The sequence below is a fragment of the Euprymna scolopes genome, chromosome 8 (assembly GCF_053919585.1).
Source record: "Euprymna scolopes isolate OS-2025 chromosome 8, ASM5391958v1, whole genome shotgun sequence".
Taxonomy (NCBI): Eukaryota; Metazoa; Mollusca; class Cephalopoda; order Sepiida; family Sepiolidae; genus Euprymna; species Euprymna scolopes.
The window spans coordinates 57,479,875-57,504,338 of NC_136489.1; the positions used below are offsets into that span (position 1 = coordinate 57,479,875).

The 24,464-nt window shown below is 32.3% G+C and overlaps 1 protein-coding gene and 1 long non-coding RNA gene across 4 annotated transcripts in view; one reads left to right on the forward strand and one right to left on the reverse strand.

The window, feature by feature from the left end:
- The window catches only part of LOC145283588 (uncharacterized), a 148,934-nt gene that overhangs the window by 101,715 nt on the left and 22,755 nt on the right, over positions 1–24,464 (reverse strand). Inside the window, exon 2 of one of the 3 annotated variants that reach the window (XM_080132515.1) lies at positions 20,117–20,226. The exons of the other annotated variants lie outside the window; for them this stretch is intronic. The gene's annotated coding sequence lies outside the window, so the exon portion shown is untranslated. The remainder of the gene's footprint in view (positions 1–20,116; positions 20,227–24,464) is intronic. 3 annotated transcript variants of the gene reach the window in all.
- LOC145283587 (uncharacterized) lies at positions 1,767–14,789 on the forward strand. The gene is made up of 2 exons (XR_013868640.1): positions 1,767–2,026; positions 14,658–14,789. It is a non-coding gene; the product is annotated as an uncharacterized LOC145283587 (long non-coding RNA).

Below are 24,464 nucleotides of genomic sequence, written 5' to 3' on the forward strand. Positions count from 1 at the left end.
ATATATACGCACATACATATACACATATACATATATACGTACATACATATATATATGCATATATACGTACATACATATATATACATATACATATACACGCACATACATACATACATACGTACATTCATACACATATATACATACATACGCACATACATATATATACACATACACGTACATACATATATATATACATACATACGTACATACATATACACATACACGTACATAAATATACATATATACATATATACGCACATACATATATACATATACATATATACGCACATACATATATATACATATACATATATACGCACATACATATACACATATACATATATACGTACATACATATATATATGCATATATACGTACATACATATATACATATACATATACACGCACATACATACATACATATACATATACACGCACATATATACACATATACATATATACGTACATACATATATACATACATATATACGCACATACATATACATATACATATACATATATACGTACATACATATACACATACATATATACGTACATACATACACATATACATACATACGTACATACATACATATATATACATATATACGCACATACATATATACATATACATATATACGTACATACATACACATATACATACATACGTACATACATACATATATATACATATATACGCACATACATATATACATATACATATATACGTACATACATATATACATATATACGTACATACATATATACACATATACGTACATACATATATACATATATATGTACATACATACATATATACACACATATATACTCATATATACATACACATACATATGTACATATATATATACATATACATACATATATATACATGCATATATACATATACATACATATATGCACATACATATATATGTATGTATATATGTATATACATATATACATATATATACATACATATATACACATATACACACATATACACACATATATACATATATATATACATACATATATATACACACATACATACATATATACACATACATATATATATACACATACATATACATACATATATATATCTATATATACACACATACACACAAATATACCTATATATACATACATATATACAAATATACTTACATATACATACATATATACAAATATACCTACATATACATACATATATACACACATATATATACATATACATGTACACACATATACATGCATATGTATATACACATATACATACATACATATATAAACATACACATATGCATACATATATAGAAACATACACACACACATACATACATATATTCATTGATTTTCTTCCTTCGCTTAATCTAGAACTTTTTACCCCAATTTATATTAAATGTCGGTGTGGTTCTTGACTATACATAAAGTTGTTACAAGATGGTCTCTAAGCAAATCCAGTGACCACGCGGACAAATGATGATGATCATGATGATGGTGGTGGTGGTGGTTGTAGTAGTAGTAGTAGTAGTAGTAGTAGTAGAAAAATGTTGTTCATTCTCTAAAAGTAAATCTCCTGCTTATATTTTCATGTATTTTATTTCTTGATGAATTTGACACAAAAAGGAAATTTTCTAAAGAAATCCCAACAAACCTTTAGTAAAGAAAAACACGCTCTAACTTCATAGAAAAACAATTGCACACGCTTGAACGGACCTTTTTATACGAGGAACAAAATAATAAGTACACCGAGTTACGGTGTATTCATTGTTCGTTTAGTAGCGAATTTTCTCTTTAAATATTTTCACATTTACATCATGTTGTTAATTCTTTGACTTTGATTCTTTTATATCTTCATAATTTTTCTTTCTTTTTTTAATTTTATCTCTTAGTGAATTGGACGCACAAAACGTAAGTTGTATCAATTTACTAAAGAAATCTTAACAGATCAACCAATTTTTCTGTTAAACACAAAAGAAGAATTAATTCTTTTTTCGTGTTGAATTTATTAAAATGAAAGGTAAGTTTGTTTTTTTGTTTTTTGATTTGCATCCAATAAACTTTTAGGGTCTGTTTTACTGTACACATAGATTCGAAAAACTTAAATATTTCATTAGTTTAATTTTGGTAAAATCGCAGTTTATTGGCCTGGATATAATTTGATGTACAGGCGGCAAGTATAGTTTTATCTTGTTTTTGTTAAATATTAATGAATTAAGGAACCGTTTCAAGTTAAAATTTGTTTAGTAGTATGCTTCTAATCTTAGAATAACATGATTGAAATGTGTATATATTCTGAAATAATCGAAAAAAAGAAAAAAATTTTTTTATCATGGTTTATTCAAAAACCGGATCACTAGCAGTATCAGAATTTTGGGGGAATTTTTGACACCCCTAACAGAAAACTGCGATTAAAATATAGAAAACTCGTAATTTCTCTTTCTAAAGTGGGTTATTTATTTTCTTTATAGAATATGCTTCCAAAATAAACTATTTAAGTTGTTTAAAAAATATTAGATATATTATTTTTCATTGTTTAAAAAACATTGTTTACAAAGTGCGTGCGTGCGCTCTGGGAAGCCATTTTGTTACGTAGTGAAATCAATTGATTTTTATGAGATGAATATTTTTCAATTTTTAAACTTTAAAAATCTATCAAAATTTTCCTATTCGTTCAATTGTTACGTTTTTTTTCAGGGTGAATGTAAAGTTTTATGCTCTTTCCGATAAACTAAATACAATATTTTAGACAAACGTTGTTTTATAAATTCACCACCCCATTTTGGAATGTCTATGAGAATTTTAATAATTAATTTTGTTTGGCACGTTTTATATATCACAAATTGAAGATAAAACATGAATAAATAAAATACTCAAATTTAAAACAACAAAAAATATCACTTATCTGTAAATTTACCGGTAAAGTCCAAAATTTAAATCCTTCTTTTTTCGATAACCACGTGTGTTTTTTTTTTTTTTTTTTTTTTTTTTTAACGTGGAAGCTTAATTTTTGTTTAGAATGTTCCAGTAATTAATGGTTGATCAGATATATTTTTATATTTAATTCCTGGTTTCCTTTTTTTCGATATAAAAAAAAAGACGAAATCGGATAATGCAGATTTATAGTATAATAAAAAAAAAATTCAGGTATTTCTTTAAGATATTAAAAAATAAAATACCATTGCATATCTGCGTCATATCGTAATTCGTGTTAATGAAAAAATGAAAACTCTCAGTTTTTATGTACGATAGCGTCAAGGCACAAAAATAAAAAAAAGGACAAGTTATCTCCCTTTATTCATATAGGGTCAATATGAAGCCACCCTCGAAAATTCCTTTAAAATTACGGCCAAATCTGTTCATTGCAATGTGGCCATAAAGTGGGTGCCCATTTGACGTCACATCATTATAGAAAAGTGACCCCCCACTTTGTGACCATTTGTAAAATTTTTTATCTTGGAAACTACTAGTTTCGTTTGCCGTATATATAAATGGTTATTTCCGTTTTCAGCGCCTCCGAAAACCTTTAAAAGTGGAACATTTGAAGGAATATAATCCAATATCGAGATTATTAAGGTTTCTGAATTAGTGTTTTTTTTTACACTTATAGGCCTCCGTACATAAGTAAGAGATAATTTTTCACTTCCGGTGTCGTTACAAGTTGCTTTAAAGACACGCGTGGTCCCGATGTGTGTTGGAAAAATCCTTCCATTAAAAAATACATGGATTATAATACATAAATATGAATAAATTCTCATACAGGAAGATTAAAAGAAAGCATATCTTACTCATTAACCAGGTAAGTTCTTTATTTTGCCGTTAAAATAATTATCGTAAGATTCAAGTAATGTTATTGTTCGACAATCCGTTTAATGTTAAGTGAAGAAATCGAAGGAAAAATAAATAAAATTGTTTATTTCTCTATTAAAGCTTTTATGATATTAAAATTTGGTCTTTGCTCGTTTTATTGAAATAAAATTTACGGGTTTAAATTATGTTTTACTATTATTAAAATCTGATAGAAATATAGGTGTATATTCAAAATGGCGACTCGCCTGAAAATTTGCCCAAAATTCTGATACTGCTACCGGATCACGCACCACAGTTTTAACCCCCCCCCCCTCCTGAATGTAACACGATGTAACTGTAATTTAATTTAATATTATCATCCTAACTTTTTTTTACCATTTAAAAGAAGCTTCAAATAAACTAATATTTTAAAAAACTTTTTACAGCATACAAAAATAATGAAAATCCGAGACAAAAATCGTGTTTACATTATCGACGCTTTAAAACAACATATGGACATAAAATCAATATTATTATGTTAAAAAAACAAAAAACAATTTTTCTTGATTTTTTTTTCTCGATAATATAATTTGAATTACAACAAAAAAAAAACAGAATTCTAAAAGATAATTATTTTTGAAAAGCTTTAAATCATATTAAATTCAAATATTACGTGATAAATCGTGTTTACATTATCGACGCGTTAAAACAACATTCCTATGTAGTAACAAGCTAATCAAAAACCTTGATTCCAGTAAAGCAACCGGCCCTGACGGTATTCCAATTATAGTACTCAAAAAACTTCAACCAGAACTTGCGCCCATCCTTACAAAACTGTTTAAACGTTGTCTTAAGGAGAATTGCTTCCCGTCACCCTGGAAAATCTCATCAGTATGCCCCGTATTTAAGAATTCAGGTGATCGGTCATCTCCCTCACAGTACAGGCCAATAAGTCTCCTGTGCATCATGAGTAAGTTGCTGGAATCTGTGTTAAATAGAGAAGTAATCAACCATCTTAGAAAAAATAACCTTCTTAGTGACACGTAATATGGTTTCTGTTCTGCTAGATCTACAGTAGATGTGCTTACAGTTATATCCCATAGGATTAGCGAATCTCTCGACGGAGACTACATTTCTAGGCAATTGCTCTTGACATATCAAAGGCCTTTGATAGAGTATGGCATAAAGGTTTACTTCACAAGATCTCCAGCTATGGTATAGCTGGAAATGTCTTCTCAATTATTAAGTCATTTCTGTCTGATAGGCTCATAAGAGTAGTGGTTGATGGGCAAAAATCAGAAGCTCTTAGTATTAATGCTGGAGTCCCTCAGGGGTCCATCCTGGGCCCTATTTTCTTCCTGATCTATATTAATGATCTTCCAAATCACATCCTTACATCATTCGTAGACATCTATGCTGATGACACTACTATCTATGGTAGCACATCTAAGACAGTAAATGACCACGTTCTCTCTGATTCTCTCTCCTCTGATCTTGAGCAAGTAGTACAATGGGGAAAGAGGTGGCTTGCTACTTTTAATGCATCTTAGACCAAGCTTTTATCTTTACATCATCAACGCTCTGATCCCCATCTGGCATCAATTGAAATGAATGGCTCTTGTCTTGAGGAGGCCTCATGTTTTGACAAGCTTCTGGGCTTAACCTTTACTCCTGATCTTAAGTGGAACACACACATTAAATTCGTTGCTAAGGCTGCTGGAAAAATGGTGGGATCCTTCTATTGATCCAGTAGATATCTCACTGGTGATGCAATTCTCTATCTATATAAGAGCCAGGTACATCCAAGGATGGAGTACTGTTGCCACATCTGGGCAGGAGCTGCTAGAAAGGACTTATACTGCCTTGATAGAGTTCAAAATAGACTTTGTAGCCTTGTGGGGGATGTACTTTTCCCTTCCATGCAACGTCTTTCTCACAGAAGAGATGTTGCGAGTTTGTCTCTGCTTTATCATTATTTTCATGGCAGGTGCTCGGCTGAACTCCATTCTATAGTCTCCCCTCGCCAAACTTTTACAAGAAACACCCGTCTAGCAGAAAACACTATCACTAGTTTCCCCCACTCTTTATCTGTGCCTAAACATAAGCGTAGATTCTAGGAGCAAAGCTTCTTTCTTAGAACTGCACACCTATGGAATTGTCTTCCGTTTTTCTGCTTTCCAGCTGACTACAATATGGTTGTCTTCAAGTCTAACGTAAACAAGTTTTTGATGAGCAGTTCCATATAAGTTAACAAATTTACTGAATCTCCATTACTAACGGTTACTATATTGTCCAATTTCTACTGTACACTCTTTAACCCTTATTCTCGGCCTTGATAATTGGTGATGCCTATCTAAAATAAAAAAAGATATGAAGTTTAAACAGATTTTTTATATAACAGGTTTCTGATAATAAAAAATATATTTATATAATAGAATATATAACTCTTGAGATAAAAATTATAAAAGCAAAATCGATCAAAAAAATTTGTTTGGATTTGATTATTTAAAATGACAGGTGATTATCAAAATTTGCATTTTTTTTCCCCAAAAAATATGGAGGTCTGTAGCAACACCATCTTTAGATACATGTATCAACAGAACAGGTTAAAATTAATTTTATCGTCTGTGTAGTTCGTTATTAAAAATCTATTTGTTTATAAAAAGGTAAGTCTTATATTGTTTTTTATCCATTTTTTATTGTGCATTTTATTTATTCATAAATTTCTGCATAAAGGATCTTCCATAGAAATTGACCCAAACTATAGTAAACACACGAAATGATGACGTCACTACTTTATGTGTATAATGATGACATTCTACACAATGGTTTGGAGGTGCCTAATAAACATTGCATAAAGAAATGAAGTAAAATCTTATTAAAAATAAATTATTTAAAATATTTATTTTACAAGTTTAAAAAAAATAATAATTTGGTGCTTCTACAGTTTACTGTCCGTGCTATTTTTTAGATTGGATTTTCAAGTTAAATTCGACTTTTACAGCATTGTTCTAGGTAAAACGGTCAATGTGGCCTGGTTGTCACACTGAAAATTTACTTGCAAAGAGTATTTATTCCTAAAGCCATTCTTAACATGGGGAGGTTGGGGTGTTTATTCCAAAAGCTGTTCTGAACATGGACTGTTGGGATTAATACCCCTAAAAAGCAACTCTTTGCAGGTAAGTCTTCAGCAGGACAACTAGGCCACATTAACCAGTAAAACTATAGTTTAGTACTCTGAACATAATGCGGTGAAAAATCCATTAAGTATTTCATTCTATTTCAAATCTAAAGCACAACATGCTTTAAAAGTATACATATGCTGAAAAAATAGATTGAAATAAAAAGCAAAAAGGCTTCATCTAAAGTAACGTTTTAAAAGTAATGATGGATCTAAAAACCGGATTTTAAAAAAAGCTAACAAAGCAGAGCAATTATAGAAAATACAATATATTTAAAATATTTATTTCACAATTGATTTTTTTTGTACTTCTGCAATTTACGGGCCATGCTATTTTTAGATAAGATTTTCATCTTGTATTTATTAAATCGTTAGATAAAAATACAGAATAGTTAGCACCCCTTGTCAATTTTTATGATAACTTTTGCTTATTAAAATGTTAGGTGAAAGTAAAGAATAGTTAATAAAGCCCATCTCTCATCCCATGTTAAAAATTGGTTTCTAAAAATTTATTTCACAATATTAAAAAAAAAAATTTATGTAAAAACATAAAATGAGAAACCGGAATTATGAAAGACCCAAATAATAAGGATGAATAAGAACTACTGAATAAAACCATTGAAAAGAAGATAAAATATATTAAGAGAAACACTTAGCACTTTTATTTATGTTTTTTAAAAATTTAATGATAGTAAGTTTTGTTAAATTTAGAGTAAAAAGAAAATATTAACATGTTTTTGAAAAATATTCATTGAAAAACAATTTTTCAATAATTTAGTGAATTGATGATATGGCTTAAAGGTTATGTACAGCTGGTATTAATTTTTCATCTTGCATAATCAAATGAAGAATGTGAATGAAAAGTATAAAAATAGAAAATCAGAAGAAAAAAAATGAAAATCAAGTTTTCAATCAAATACTGAGTAAATGATTATCATTTGTTACAAAGATTTTCTATTCTTCAATGATCTTTTTTTTTTATCATGAGGCTCCCGGGTCTCTGAGATCATTATTTCATACTACATTTGCATTATCAGTATGATGAATGTACAACTCCTCTGATGTTTACTAGTCTTCGTCACAGGAACCCATCATCATTATCATCATCCAACAACTTAAATGTATTGTTACAACGAAATTTGCATTGTATGAAGTGAGATATTTGTTGATTGCACTCATCTTACTATTCCATTTTAAAATTGTATAATGCACTGAGACTCCTACAAGGTTATACTCAAACAATGCTCCTCCCCTCGCAAGACAAATATAATATAATCTATATTTTACTTACTCTGTCTGTTCATTTAACATTTGCTCGGAAACTACTAGCTGAAATTTTATATGGTCCTTTGTTATAACAATGTGCAGTGAACTAAAGTTTATGGCATCTGTTCAATTCACAGATAGCAATGAATATAGATTAGTCATCACAATATCACATCTACTCTAGGAATTTTCTTGGAAACTACTGGGTGATCTGGCTGAAATTTTGTGTGAACATTTGTTATGATAAAATGAAGCAAATTAAGTATTATAGTATCTATTAGATGCCCAGTTAGGGATTAATAGTGTTTAGTATTTAATGCAAAAACAAGTATAAATTTAACTATATTCAATTATCAATTTGGCATAAAGCACTCATTCTAATCCGACAAGCTATAACATTCATGTTTAATGGGCAAAATCTATCATTTCAAGTCATATCTTAATATAAACATGCAATCTTTCCTTTTTAATTTTTACTATTTTCGTATCATTCAGTATACCAAGACAGTGTAAGGGACATAACTCGATTTTGTCCACATTTATCGATTAATAATTTTATCAAAATTCCTTTATATTCTAAATTCAATATTTTAATTTTTGTCTTTATTAATCTTTTATGCTTAATTTTAAACATTTAGTTCTCACATTATTCTCTTTATAGCAATCTAGGTTCTTACTTTTTTACTTCAAAGCTTATATCTATTTTAATCCATCATAATCTTTTTATCTCAATATTTTGCAATTACTTAATATCTGGTTTCTTTTTTTTGTGCTATTGAAATGTCTCACGTATTAGTTTATTACCAATAACACATATTACTTTTAATTTAATTCTGTTTCCCTTATTTATGTTATCTTTAGTTTAGATGTTAACGGCCTACTACTTTATTTATTGCACCCTTCTAAAAAACTCATAATTTCCTAACCCAATCCCCTAATGCAATTGTGTTTTTCTTTTTTATTTTTAATATTTATTCTTGTCCTCTCCTTATGTCTATCTTTATCTTCATTCCAATTTAATTCCTTTTCTGTTAAATATGTACAATATGGTTTTGGTATTTGTCCTTAAAATTAAATTCAGTTCCTTATATCTATATATATATAGGTATATCTTTTAACTATTATCCACTTTAACTTCATATTTGTATACAATTTCAAAACTTGAGCAATTTCCTTCCAATGGCCACTCGTTAGGTATTTTACAGTTATATTTTTTCTCAATATTTTATTCACCTGATTCAATACTCCTATTATTCACTATTTTGTAAATTTTACCATTATTTGAATTTATAATTTTACTTAAATAAAAGTTTCATTGTGTTCTTATTAATGATTTTACTTAATCTATTGTTTGAAGGAAGTTCTCATCAATTATTTTGTAAAATTCTTTAAGGATATTATTTTGTATATATTTTCTGAAAGGTGGATTAAACCAAACTTGTATTTTTCATCTATTTCTCTTCTTCATAACTGTATTATTACTATTATATGCTTCTTTATCATTTTTATTTTCATTCCTCTTATTCTTATCTTTATTTTCATACCTATTTTTATTCTCAACACTTCTTTTCCCTTCATCGTTATGTTATATGATATTGTGTAGTTTATCCTACTATCTTCATTATCCACCTCCTTTATGTATTAGATCTTTCCTTGATATATATATATATATATATATATATATATATATATATATATATATATATATATATATATATTGATCAGAATAAAATAGGCTTTTTAATGAACATTCATTGATTTAATTGAAAAGAACATGGAAGCTATTTTGTTTGAATTGCACAAATTAACTGATTACTTTTGTGAAAGTCACATGAGAATCGTATTAGATGCTGCATAACTCATACAAGTCTCTACTATAAAATAATGGTTGAGTATAGAAAGACTAGCAATGTCAGAGGCTGAATGGAAGAAAATTGAACATCTCTCGATTATAAAATGTGTAGTGAGATGAAGAATAATAAAATGGTAAAAATTTTACTTACAAAAAACTACAGAAAATATTAAACTGAAGAAGCAAACCGACGATTTTATCTAGTGAAAGGAATGGTGAAGAATATAATTTACAACAAAGTCGGCTTTTTATCATCAGTATAATAGTTCAACTATCTTTCCAGTAACCTTAGCAACATATTTGATATAATTCTTCTATTTAGGGTCTGTAATGAAAGTCAATTCAAGAAGCTTATCAAAGCAGAAGGAGATCTTCAAGGAGAAAACCATTCATTTCAATTGGGGCAAAGTGAAGATTGGAACATTGGTGGTAAAAAAAAATCTTAGTTATCACTCTTTCCTCATTGCACTACGTTTTCCAAGTTGGAAACAGAAGGCTCGATCATTAATTTTCCTCAATGCTGCCATAGATGGTGGTCTCTTCTGCATAAATGCCAACAAATGTGAGTTTAGAGATCATTAATAGGAATCAGGCATTAACACTGTCTTTAGATTCTGCTTCTCAACTAATTTTATAAACCTATCAGAGAGAAAGGATTTGATAGTTGTAAAGATATTTCCAGATATTCCATAGTTCGCTAGCTTTCAAACCTTATCAAAGTCTATATTGCACTAGAGATGAAGCCTTCAACAGATTTATTAATTTTGTGTGATGTTACAGTTAGCATATAATTTTTTTATAGTTGATTTTTCAAGATGAAATCCATATTGTTTGTCGCTGAGTATGTTGTTTTTATTGAGATGGTTGACTTGATAAATCACAAACTCAACTTCTGCACTTATGTAGATGTAGAAGACCGATAGATTGATGATGTTTTCCAAGATGATGCACAAAATAATTTCTTCATGTGCAAAAAAAAAAAAATTTTAAATTAAAAGCCAAGAGATTAATAATTTCTCCACAATTTACATATGAAAAGAGAAAAAACAATTGAAACAAAAACTTATCAAAAACACCTTTCAGATTAAAAAAAACTAAATAGAATAAACTGTAAATATCAGCCTCGTTCCTCTCAAGATTTTATAAATACTAACAGTGATTTATTACCTGCATATTTACTGTTAAATGTATACTATTTTGAGTGATTTAATGTTGGATAGCAAAGGGCAGACGTACTCAAACAGCAATGAGAATAAATTATCCTAGTTATTGAATTCGAGTAATGCAATCAAATCATTTGTCAAAAAATAGAAGGTCATGGCAAACTACTTGAACTGAATGAAGTATTGTTTTGACAAACATGCTCAAACCAAACTATAATGAAAGCTGAATTATATTTTCATGAATTGAAATCACTTGTCAAAAAGTCACTGCAAACTAATAAAAAAAGAGAACTTGGACAAAATAGACACTTGTCGATTTGGTCTAAGATGAGGGTGACTGCATTCTGATCAGTGCCAACTGACAAGCCGCCATCCTTTTCCTGCTCCTCACTGACTGTCATAATATAGGTGACTGATATTTTATAAACCAAAGCTTGATCATTTTTACTGAGTACAGTACAACATAATATTATTACCTGCATAGTTGCTGTTAAATGTATACTTTTTTGATCTTATTGTTTGGTAAAACATTACATGTACTTTCCACTAAACATTAAAGAGTATACTATTTGAAAGCGACTGCTTATCTACGTTATGTACTACCTGTGTTACTTCAGAATCCATAGTGAACTGAATCATCTACTGAATAATTGTTTGAAATATCTCAAAATATGCCTAGAAAAATTGAGCAATATTTGTGTTCACTTTATGTAATTTATGTTTAATAGAATTATTAAATTAGGACTGGTATCTCTGTTACGAACTTCTGATATAATATACTAATGCAATTTGGACATGTAGGAAAGGACATATAGATAATAGCATGAGTAAAACTCATCACTTAAAAGAAAATATAACTTTACCATAAAGTCACCCAATAAAGGTTAGAATATTGGAAATTAATTAGCATTAGAAGTGTATGCTGTATTTTTGTGGACACCGGCAATATTACATACCTAATGTGCTTCAACAAGTCCTATCTTTTTTTATTTGTGGGTCAATTTTTAAAAGAATTACATTGCTGGAAAGAGAATAGAATAAGCATTCCAATGAAGTTAATTTATTTTTCTTTTATGTGTTCAATGTTTTTATGATCCAAGTTAAAAAAAAAAAAATGCTAAAAAATGACGACAGCAAAAAGGGAAACTGTTTTTTCAAAGTTTACATTTCATACTTCACGTTTGGATACATATGCACAGGGTCAAATTTGATTGGATATGGCTGAAATTTCACAGGCTATATAAGCATAGAAGTCCATCTCTACTGAACTTTGATTTATATATTTACAGCCACAGAAAGCAAAATTACGACCGAGCAAAGTTAACGAAGAATATTTCAAAATTGACAAGATAAATTGGTATATATCATCCATTTTCATATAGATAATAGTTTCAGAATTATTTTCATGTATAATATGTAAATATTTGATAATTATTGTGTGGGATTTTTAAAAAAAATGTAATCCTTTATAGAAATTCAAATCTGCTTAACAGGGAAAACGGCTCGTTATGCGTTCAACTGACTAAGGTCAGCGCATTACTGAGTTTCATTTGTATTCTCTTAAAAATAAAAAAAAATGTTTTTTTCTGCTTTTGGGGTTGTGTTTGCGCACTTGCACATACCAAGATGGCCACCAGTGATAACATAAGAAATGACATTGCTTAATATCCAGAAAACTGCTTATTTTCAGAAAATTTAAATGCGATATTTGTTTTCAGCATACCCTAAAACCTATAAAAGTAATCATTTTCAATGTTAAGGTGGAAACAAGGTTAAAAATTACCATTTTATTTCTTTGTTTACATAGTTAAATTTTCAGTAAAACAACAGAATAGAAATGACAAAAATTACCATCAACTGGTGAATATATAGTTGTTGCTTATCAGGATTCCTGGTATCCTGGTACTGTGAAAGCTACATCAAGGATTCATGTAGAGTACGACTTATGGTTGGATCTCAGAAAATAGGGGTATATTTTGGGCCAGATAGAGAGGATTTACAAAATTGAAAATTGGACTAGTCCCAAAATGCATAAGTTCTGGTCGACTATGGGAATTGCCATCTTTTACAGAAATCCAAAAACCATATGAAAAGTTTTCTTCGATTTATTTCTGAGATTAATTCATATCTACTCAATCTTTTTTTTCTTTGAGGGAAATAGTAAATACCGGCCATGAATGCTCTTTAGGAATTCAATGGCTATACCCCAGATTAAGCCCTCCTTTGGTGAGGAGGCAGGACATTACCTGCTCTCTATAAAGGTATATTTAAATACCACTATAATACTTAGTTTTGTTCATGAATAGACACCCACTGTATGATACCATGAGCCAGTTAAAAAAAAATTGAAATTTGTACATCTGAATTTATAATTCATGGCTTATGGTAAAGAGATACATTAGATTTGACTGCATAATCAGAACGAGCACAGAATTTTACATAAGAGTGCCAAGTTTCATGAGAATAGCTTGAAAAATAAATAAATGGTGACGAAATTACCGAATTTCTTGAAATGTTGAGGTCTGTAATTTAGCCCACTTTTTCTAAAGGAAAATGTCCACGGAAAAGCCTAAATTTTGGCACTTAAAATTCTCATAACTTTTGAACTACTGATGGTATTTGCATAATTCAGATGGTTTTAAACATCTTTTACATAACTTTTTCATGCAAGTTGATAAAGTAACAATTATCTAAAAAGAAAAAATCAACTTGTAATGCTAAATTAATATAACCGTTTATTTAAATCACTAGTCTACAATGTTGAAGGTTCTGTGCTGTTTAGATGGCTCGTATTCATTCATTTTGCATGCTTTTTCACTTTGGTTGAAGTTGTGTAGACAGTTTAGGTAGAATCTTCTTATGAATATCTTCTAACCAACATTTGCATTGATTTATCTATTAACTATGAAAATCCCGGATACATTTTCATCTCTCTCTCTCTCTCGATATATATATATATATATATATATATATATATGAGTGGATTCAAGAATCAGAATATTCTTTAAAAAGAGACGTATTCAGATAAAAACAGCTCAACATGTACGTGCCTATCACTAATGTTCCTAATATGCTTATCGCTAGACATCACATTTATCTGTTACCTAGTACTTTCCTCTTCTGATGAGAAGCATTAGGCTTCGAAATATCTAGGTATAGAGAATCTCTATATCTCTTATTCCTATTAATTTAATTTTTCATTGAATGGATGATTAAATTTATATGTATTAGTATATATTTCCTTTTTTGTGTGTATGTATATATATATATATATATATATATGATCTATCTTGCTTGAGTTTCTAGAGTAAATTCTACAAGTGATTGTAAATCAATAATAATAACAATAATAAAAATAAATGTGCATGTAATGAAATTTGAATTTTATTTTTATTTCCAGGTATTTTAAAAGCCATTGTGAAACATGGAAGGATCATTATTTTCTTTTAGTAAAATCAAGATTGAATAGATATATGAACTCAACAACTTTAATTAAAAGACATATTTGTAATAACCCTTAAAAAGAAAGAAACAATATTTTCATGACAAATGGAGTTCATTTATTTAAAGTATTTTTAAATATGTATACTCGAGAACTCAACGTTTCAAACGATTTATAATAATTTTGTGAAGTATTTGACTTTTTTGATTATGAAATCAACTATAATGAAATACAATTACACACTGTATATTCCTATGAAGTATGTAGGTCTTCTTTACTCAAAATATATTTGAGATGAAACATATTTCAACTCACACTGGAGAAACCCATATTTTTGTGTATATTCATTTTTCAGAAATACATGCAAGAATTTGGTAGAGAAAAGGCATATCCTATTGCAACATTTGTAGTTTAGTGGCGAAAAGAGATTCTTATAAGTTTTGCAAATATTATTTTTCACAAAAATCAAGATTAGTGTTACACATATAAAATGCATACAGAAAAAACGTCATATTCTTGTAAATTGTGCAGATATTCTTCTTGCAAAAAATCAGCTTTTGAGCGGCATATGAGAACTCACAGTGGAGAAAAGCCATATTCTTGTGAAGTGTGTGGATATTCTTGTTCTCAAAAAGCACATTTAGAGTCACATATCAAAACTCACACAGGAGAAAAGTCTTACTCTTGTGAAGTTTGTGGGTCTTCTTTTACTTGGAAATCAAATCTGAAGGCACATATGAAAGCTCACACACGAGAAAACCTTTACTCGTGTAAAGTATGTGACTCCTCTTTTACCACAACAACAAATTTAGAACGACATATGAGAACTCATACTGGCGAGAAGCCATATTCTTGCGAAGTATGTGTATATTCTTGTTCTCAACGAGCACATTTAGAGTCGCATATGAGAACTCACACTGGAGAAAAGCCATATTCTTGTAAATTTTGTAAATATTCTTGTTCACGAAAATCGAGTTTAGTGGTTCATACAAGAACTCATACTGGGGAGAAACCATATTCTTGTGAAATTTGTGGATCTTGTTTTACCATGCTATCCCATCTAAAGTCACATATGAGAACTCACACAGGGGAAAAGCCATATTTTTGTGAACTTTGTGGCTCTTCTTTTTCTGTGCAGTCAGATTTAAAGAGACATACAAGAATTCACACTGGGGAAAAACCATATTCGTGTGAAATATGTGCCCATTCTTTTAGAACTAAATCAAATCTAAAATCACATATGAAAATTCATAGTGGGAAAAAGCTATATGCTTGTGAATTGTGTCAATATTCTTGTTCTGACAAATCAAACTTAGACATACATAGGAAAACTCACACTGTGGAGTAGGCATTGAAGTTCTCTCCTGGAGGAACCATGTTCTTCTTAATTATGTGCCTTTTTAATCAGAAAATCAGCTTTAGTGAAACATGACCGCTCACACGTGCTAAAACCTAAAACGATCACTTGTTTTGGAGTCTCTGCAATAAAGGTGAATATCTGGCATGAAATAGCAAAGAGAAAGATAAGAAAATGGAAAATAAAAGTAAAACCATTTCCTTTTGGGCTATATGTATAATCTTGTTCTCAGAAAGAGTATTTCATCTGTGAACTATGTCACTTATCTCCTTTACTGGTAATAAGTTATCTAAGTAACTATTGAATAAATGCTGGAGTGCCTACAACTTAAGCTAGAGACAACCTCTCTTTATGTTTGACTTCAGATACTGACTTAAGTCAACTCTTGTAAGTTGTACTTACCATCTCTTAATATATTGGAATTAACTTTTGGCTGGACAAGTGTTAGAAGGGTTCTCTCAGAGTTGGAAAGAAAATCCACACCGAAAATATAACTTGATAAAGAGACTGGACAAGCTTGAACAATACATTGAAAAGAATGATTAAATTCCACACAGCAAGATGAGAGAAATGAATTATCAAAGAATATTTTTCCCATTTGAGAATAATCTGCAAAACACAGCTCACAAACTAAAACAAAATAATTGACATTAACTAATTTGCCATGCCAGTTATAACATAGTAAATTGGCCAAAGAGAACATTGACAGACTACATACAAAACTATTTACAATGTAGACATTAAAAAACAGAGCAATTCTATCTGAAAACTGGCCACAAGAGACAGAAACATTAAATAAACATGCCACAGAAATACACCAGAAAGCCACCATAAATATGCTCAAATCTTCCATAATATATAACTGGAGGAATGGGCTAATTAACAACATGCCAAATATATTCTGAAATTTTTTGAAGGTCTATTTCAGGATGAGAAAGGCTCAAAAGAGGATCACTCTACTATGACCATAAGAGGATTATAATGGGTGACCAATATCAAGGTTTAATGATCAATGCTTTTAAGGATATAAGTGGTCTCAGCAATGACAGATTCTGCAACACAGAAGTAGAGAGTGTGAGCCAGCTTACCACTAGTTGTAATTTATGCTAAAGCTATAATACAGTGCAACACAATGAAGTATATAAATGTCTCCACTGAACCCTCTGCAAAAAATTGAATATCCTGTTTTTCAGTAATTCTTGCGAACATATACAACAAAGCTGTTGGAAGTACATCATGTATCATTTATTCTTACTGTGCAATTTTTAAAGCTATATACTTAGAAAACAGAACTTTTAAATATGACAAGAGTTGAAAGCAGTCTTCCTAATGATGTTGTCTTAAACAGAGTTGTGAAAGAGATCAAGGTCTTATTAGGACATAAAAAGAGACTGAAATTTGAATAATATATCCATCACTCCAGTAATCAGTGAATATACTTGGTGAACAAAGTGCAAGTTAGATTTAAATAATTCTATTTAAAGGGACTGTTTAAATACTAAAAATGATCCCTTGGTTTGAGTTCCTGAGTAGTGGACAAAGCAGCCGGTAGAATGCCCCACTCAAAGCAAAAAAAAAATAAAAATAATAAAATTGAAAAAGTGAAAAGCATAAATTATGTAAACATGAATTAAATTTCATAAATAATACAAGAACAATATTGTGAATTATTTCTCTTCATCTACAATGAAATCAAGTTCAATTGTACATTTAAACTGAATTGAATTGATATTCAAGTAAAGTATGTAAAAATGTTTCCATCAACTCCAAGTTTAAAGCATAAATTCCAAAGAACATACAAACACAAAGTTCAAAGTCTGTTTTTTATTGACCAAAATATCTTGAACACAAGAAAAAAGTGTTTTGCTGCTTTTTGTTTTTCATATTTAAATTTTGGGATAAAAGATAATATTTTTCTAGTTGTGTTAATTTACTGAGTTTTTATAAATATAATTAAAATATTTTACAAAATTTTACATATATTTACTTATCAATATTAAAACTTTATTCTTGTAAAACTGTGCAAAACTTGTGTGCACGTCATTCTTGGTAGTATCGATTCTTTTACCATTTTTTTGTTGCTTGTGTTTCTAAATATATATCGACTGCTTTACTACATGTATATGTAATCCCTTAAAAGCTTCCGGAAATCACTTTATGGAAATTCCAGGGAATATCATGAAAAGAAATGTACAAACACAAAGAAAGATCAAAGTTTTTTATTTTCTTTTTCATATTTTTCCAGTTTTTGTTAATTTATGATGGTTTATGAATATTATTAAAATATTTTATAAAATTTTACGCATATTTACTTACCAAATATTAAAACTTAATTCTTGTAAAATGCGTTATTAGTATCAATTCTTTTTCAGCTTTATATTGACTACTTTACATACATATGTATGTAATCTCTCTTTTTTCTTGAGAAAGGAAATATGAACAGCTATGAGTAATGAACTTTTATTTACATGTTAGTCCCATAAATTAAACCTTTAAAGCTTAGCACTCTTCTGTATTTTTCCTTCGTTTGACTTGAAGATCACATATCATTTCCTTCCACATCATTCTACGTTGAATGTATAGCCAGTTTTTTTCCATCAGTTTTAAGAGTACAAATTATAAATATAACGTTATTGATTAGAGAGTAACTATGGTCTCAACAGAGTCATGTTCAAATCTGAACAAACTCATAGAGATTACATATTAACAGTTTTAGGAAAAGAAACACCCATCTAGCAGAAAACGCTATCACTAATTTCCCCCACTCTTTATCTGTGCCTAAACCTAACCGTAGCTTCCATGAACAAAGCTTCTTTCTTAGAACTGCACGCCTGTAGAATTATCTTCTGTTTTCCTACTTTCCAGCTGACTACAATATGGTTGTCTTCAAGTCTAACAAGTTTTTGATGAACTGTTCCATATAAGTAAACAAATTTACCAAATTTCAATTAACGATTAGTATATCGTCCGATTTCTAGTGTACAGCCGTTAACTCTTATCCTCGAGTGGCCTCTTGGCCTTGATAAGTGGTTATGACTATGTAAAGAAAAAAGTGCAAAAAATGTTTCCACAACTATGGCTATACGAGATACTTATGTTTGTCTATTTGTTCACAAATTATTGTTGCCAACACGGAGTAGATATGTAAAACTGGCCAAAACAAAGCAATTCTATTATTTGATCACGTTTTTTTTAAATTTGTTTATTTGTTTAAATAACAAAAACAATGGAAAATAAACAAATAAATTAAATAAACATGAATATACATAATAAACGATCACACATATATGTATGTATATATTATATATGTATATATATGTGCATATATGTATGTACACATATATATATTTATATATAAACTAACAATAAAAAAAACACTAACCTAGTTTTAAAACAGATCCTTTGTCTGATAAAATGCATGCCCATTGGCTGATAGGAAGAGGCGCGGTGGATAGTAGAAAGCTGATTGGCTAACTAAATTCTCAATAGAAGAGGACCATATAAAAGCGATAAACAACCACAGAATTCGCGCATAAGCCTGAGGAGTCCTAGAGTGGATAAAACGCCGAATATTCAGTGTAGCTTAATCGCCATATATATTTTATAAATTACTAACTAGCTCTACCTATGTATTGAGCACTTTTGAAGTAAATACTTAAAGTTTACGCATAAATTTATACTTTCGTATATTAATTTTATGTGAGTAAATGAAGTAGTTATATATATATATCGTTGACAAAAATAAACTATGTGAAACATGTGCCTCCTCCTCACCCGAACCTGGGCGAAACTAATGAAGGTGGTCATGGAAAGCAGATAATAGACAGAGATGATAGGAACTAACCAATCTCATGGAACAACAATCTGCTAACAACCAATCAGAAATCAGAATCACTCAATGAAACATATGGGTAATTTTTCGTGTCCACATGAGAAGGAATTTTGCTCTTCATTTGCAAACTTTTACAGATTAGCTGCCCATCAGAAACTCTTCTAAAATTAAATCTGGCTATCAAATCAATATGATTGATATTCAAATCGATATTATTGTGATTGTTACCGATCTCTTGGTCCTGTTTTTCTGGCTTGCTTCAGCGATTCCTGGATGAGCGAACACATTCACCAGTAAAATGAAAACGGAAAAGAGCAACAACACGGAACATTTCAGAGCTAGAAAATGAAAGAACAAAAAAGAGATGACACATAAAACAGAAATTCTAAAAGTGATGTTTTCTTATGCGTTTTGTTTTCCTTCATTAGAAAATGGCTGATTATATTTTGAACGTAAACATTATCATTAAAAAAATCCCTATATCACTCTTTTGTGGACAAAACCAACTTCGAAATCTGGTGAGCAATGTTCTTTTCTCCTCTCTGCTACCTCTTTCTTGCAGAAGAGACATTGCAAGCCTATATTTGCTCCATCGTTAATTTTAATGACAGGTGCTCGCAAGTGTGTGTTATAATACAGAAAGCGTTATATGTTGGACCATAGCAGGTACATGTAATAATATTTATATTACACTTGGTAAGTGATATATACTGAATTAAAAAGTGCTTAATACCCTATAAAGCGCATATGTGCATAAAGATTAAATTGTTACACTTGATCAGTATTATAAATTTCATGAAAAGTGATTAATATCCTTTATAGAGTCGGCATGTTTAATAATAATATTTCACTTACTCAGTGGTATATTCGTAATCAGTAGATTAACATCCTTTAGATAATGCAAGTGTATATAAAATATAGTAGGACATTTCATGTGCTGTATACTTGATGTAAAAAGTGGAAGACCAGAAACATAACATTGTATGGAAATACACTAGAGCAAATATAGGTTTCATCAAATTATTAAGGTGGATGGGGCAGATACATTATATATTGATTGGGAATACATTGAAATTATTATAAATTCCATTATATTTTAAGGGATAGGAAAAACTTGCTTTATCTGGTGTGATAGACATAGAGAGGACCTACCTCAGAAACGGGCATGATTGCTTTTAGTCACGGTCAATGACCCAGAAGTCTAGTGGACTGTGGTGTCACAAATGCAAAAACCGGGGACACATGGCTCGTGCCTGTCCCGGAAACCGGCTAGGGGAGGAAGTTACAGTACCTGTCTTCTCCACAGATCGTCATTAAACAAGGCGCTACCTGCGGTGAACGTACGCATTAACGGGTGTGAGTGTCACGCGCTTGTGGACACAGGTTGTGCCCAGAAACTGGTGCACAAAGAACGTTGCGACACTTGGAAAACGACAAGAACTCCGGTGCTGACTGTAGGCGGGAGCTCGTTGTCCCCTTGCAGAGAAGGTGTCATTCACATAAGCATCGGTAGCAGGCCTGAAGTAGCCGTGCAAGCTCTGATTATGGACAGGGAGCTACTTGGGTACAATTTACTCTTAGGAATGGATGCAATTGTGCAGCTAGGCAGAGTCGTAGTAGATGGAGCTGGGAACATGACGTTCTCCCAATGCGAAAAGTGCGTTTGTGTGACACTCACCCAAGATAAGCCTTAATTTTTTGCGGAGTTCGACCAGTGCACAAAGTCTTGGAAGTGGTTGGACGAGCAACTATCAGAGAATTTGTTCAATAGAGGGCCAGAGTACAAGATTCCCCCTGGAGCTCGTATAGAGTATGATAGGGAACTACAGACCTGGATCAACAATGGATAGCTGGTTCCTTATCCTGAGAAGGCATTGGGGCCTCCAAAGTGTTTAATCCCACTAATGGCGGTCGTCCAGCCAAACAAACAAAAAGTGAGGCCAATACTCGATTATAGGGAGTTAAACACACACGTGGACCCCTTTATGGCCCACGCAGACGTGTGTGCTGATAAATTATGGGAATGGCGGCAATCAGGGTCTAATGTGTGCATGCTTGATCTTTGGAAGGCGTACCTTCAAGTGCGTGTACACCAGTCACTATGGCCTTATCAGACAGTTCTGGTTAAAGGGAAGAGATACTGCTGAACCCATATGGGGTTCGGACTCAACATGGCGCCATCAATTATGCAAACGATTGTTGACACCATTCTGGCTCAGGATGAGCGCATAAGGCAGGCAACATCTGCATATATTGATGACGTGTATGTGAATGAAGGGGTTGTATCCGCGACGCATGTAGAGGAGCATCTCCGCAACTTTGGACTTCTCAGTAAGGAGCCAGAGAGACTACAGGATGGTGCACGGGTGCTCGGTTTACAGGTCTGGGGGGAAGATAATGTCCTGCATTGGAAACGAGGAAATGAAGTCCCAGACATGTCACGCGATGTCACGCAAAGAAATGTATTTTCTTGGTGTGGAAAATTGGTTGAACACCTCCCGGTGGATAGCTGGCTTCGTGTAGCGGTGGCGTTCATGGACGATGTAGTCTCAACACAATGCTGGAGGAAGTCCTCACCAGAGTGCGCAAGGAGAACCCTGCACAGGGCAGATGGTGCGTTGACAGCCAGAATCTGAGTGTGTGGGTTCATTCAAGCTCTCTTGCCACAGGTGTATCAATAGTTCATGATGAGGCCGTGGTGGAAGATGCCTGCTGGTTACGCCCAGAACGGGACTTCCAGCATATACACCTGGCAGAGCTTGATGCCATCATCAAGGGGATAAACTTGTTGATCCTCTGGAAGTCAACTACCCTGCGGCTGTTTACATATTCTGCCTGCGTCCACAAGTGGATTTCAGACACCCTTACTGGGAAGGCTAGAATATGAACTAAAGCTACAAGCGAGATGCTCATCTGATGACGGCTCGATACCATCATGAGGATTAAAAAAGAATATGCACTGTCAGTGGAAATCCCCCTTGTCAGATCCAGCCTGAACAAGTCCGATTGTTTAACAAGAGTTTCCCGCAGATGGATTGACGCCACTAGAAGAACCATCGAACCCATACAACCAGCATGTGCCACAGCTGTGTGTTCTGCTCAGTTTGATCGAATCAAGGAAGTCCACCACCAAAGTGGACATCCAGGAATCAAGCAAACCTTGTATTTTACTAAGTTTAAGTTATATGAGCCTGAAGTACGAAAAGCAGACATTAAAAGAGTGGTTGAGAGCTGTGTGGCTTGCCAATCCATCAACCCGGCATCCGTTCGCTGGAAAAAAGGAAAACTGAACGTAAAAAGCAACTGGAGCCAGCTGGCGATAGATGTTACTCACCACAATGGCGAGGATTACCTAACACTCATTGACTGCAGCCCATCTAGGTTTGCGATATGGCGAGATACAGCAGCAGTCATCCGTCAGCTAAACGGTATCTTCCCCGAACGTGGCCCCCCCACCACCACCACCAACGGAGATACTAATTGATAACAGCACCGCTTTCATCAGTGAAAAATTCAGAAAGTTTGCTGATAGCTGGGGAGTACATCTGTAGTTCTGATGTGCCTATGTACTGAGCGGGAAGGGATTATTGAGCGGAACCACAGGACTGTCAAAACTATCACTGCCAGAATGGGCTGTGCGGTGTCTGAAGCAGTTTATTTATACAACTTAACCCCAAAGGATGCTGTATCACCCTCTACAGCGCCGGCCAACACATTGTACAAGTATCACGTTAGAGTGAAGAGCATAGAAACGAACCCAGTACCTGAGACGAAAGTAACTGGAGGGAGGCTGGAAAAAGGAGATGTCTGAATCAAGAACCAGCGCGGCAAATGTACGACTCAGTATGGACTTTGACACATCACTGAAGTAGTCAGCAAGCAAGCAAGCAAGCAGTGTGTGTCAACAGTGTGATCAGCAAGCAATGTGTGTCAACGGTGTGCCCTGTCACATTAAGGACTTACGGCCGATAACACAATCACGGCTACCCATGAATAACGGGAGCGAGTTCGACTCTGAGTCAGGGACCAGTGAGACATCGCTCTGGTTCACAGCAGCTCTCTCGGAAGGTTACTCTGATATCAGTAGCCTCCCAGCAGAAACGGTATTCTTCAATCCCCAGTCTGCAGATGAGAGCTTAAGTGAAGAAGAGGCATGCATCGTTCCCCTTCCAAGAAGCACTCGGCGATGGCGATCACCACCCCATTGCCATTTCTGTGATGATGAGATCAGGAGGGACTGTGATAGACATAGAGAGGACCTACCAGAGAAACGGGCGAGAATCTGTCTCGGCAGCTGGCTTAAAGACAGAAAAAGAAAAAAAGAGGCCAAGATGGCGGCTATTGTCTTTTAAAGCCTCCGGTTACACGTAGATCTCGAGCAGTCTCGTGTGGTATATGCAAATTGGGTGTACCCGAAACATTATAAAAGGCGAGTCGCTGGGAGGAGTAAGAGAAGCGTTTAAGAACGTCGGCATGTATTTCATGTTATCAACAGCGTACCTCTACTCGACTTAACTTGTGACTAGCGAACCTCTACTTTACGTTTTAACCAAAAAATTTTGTTGCTTTGAGTTAG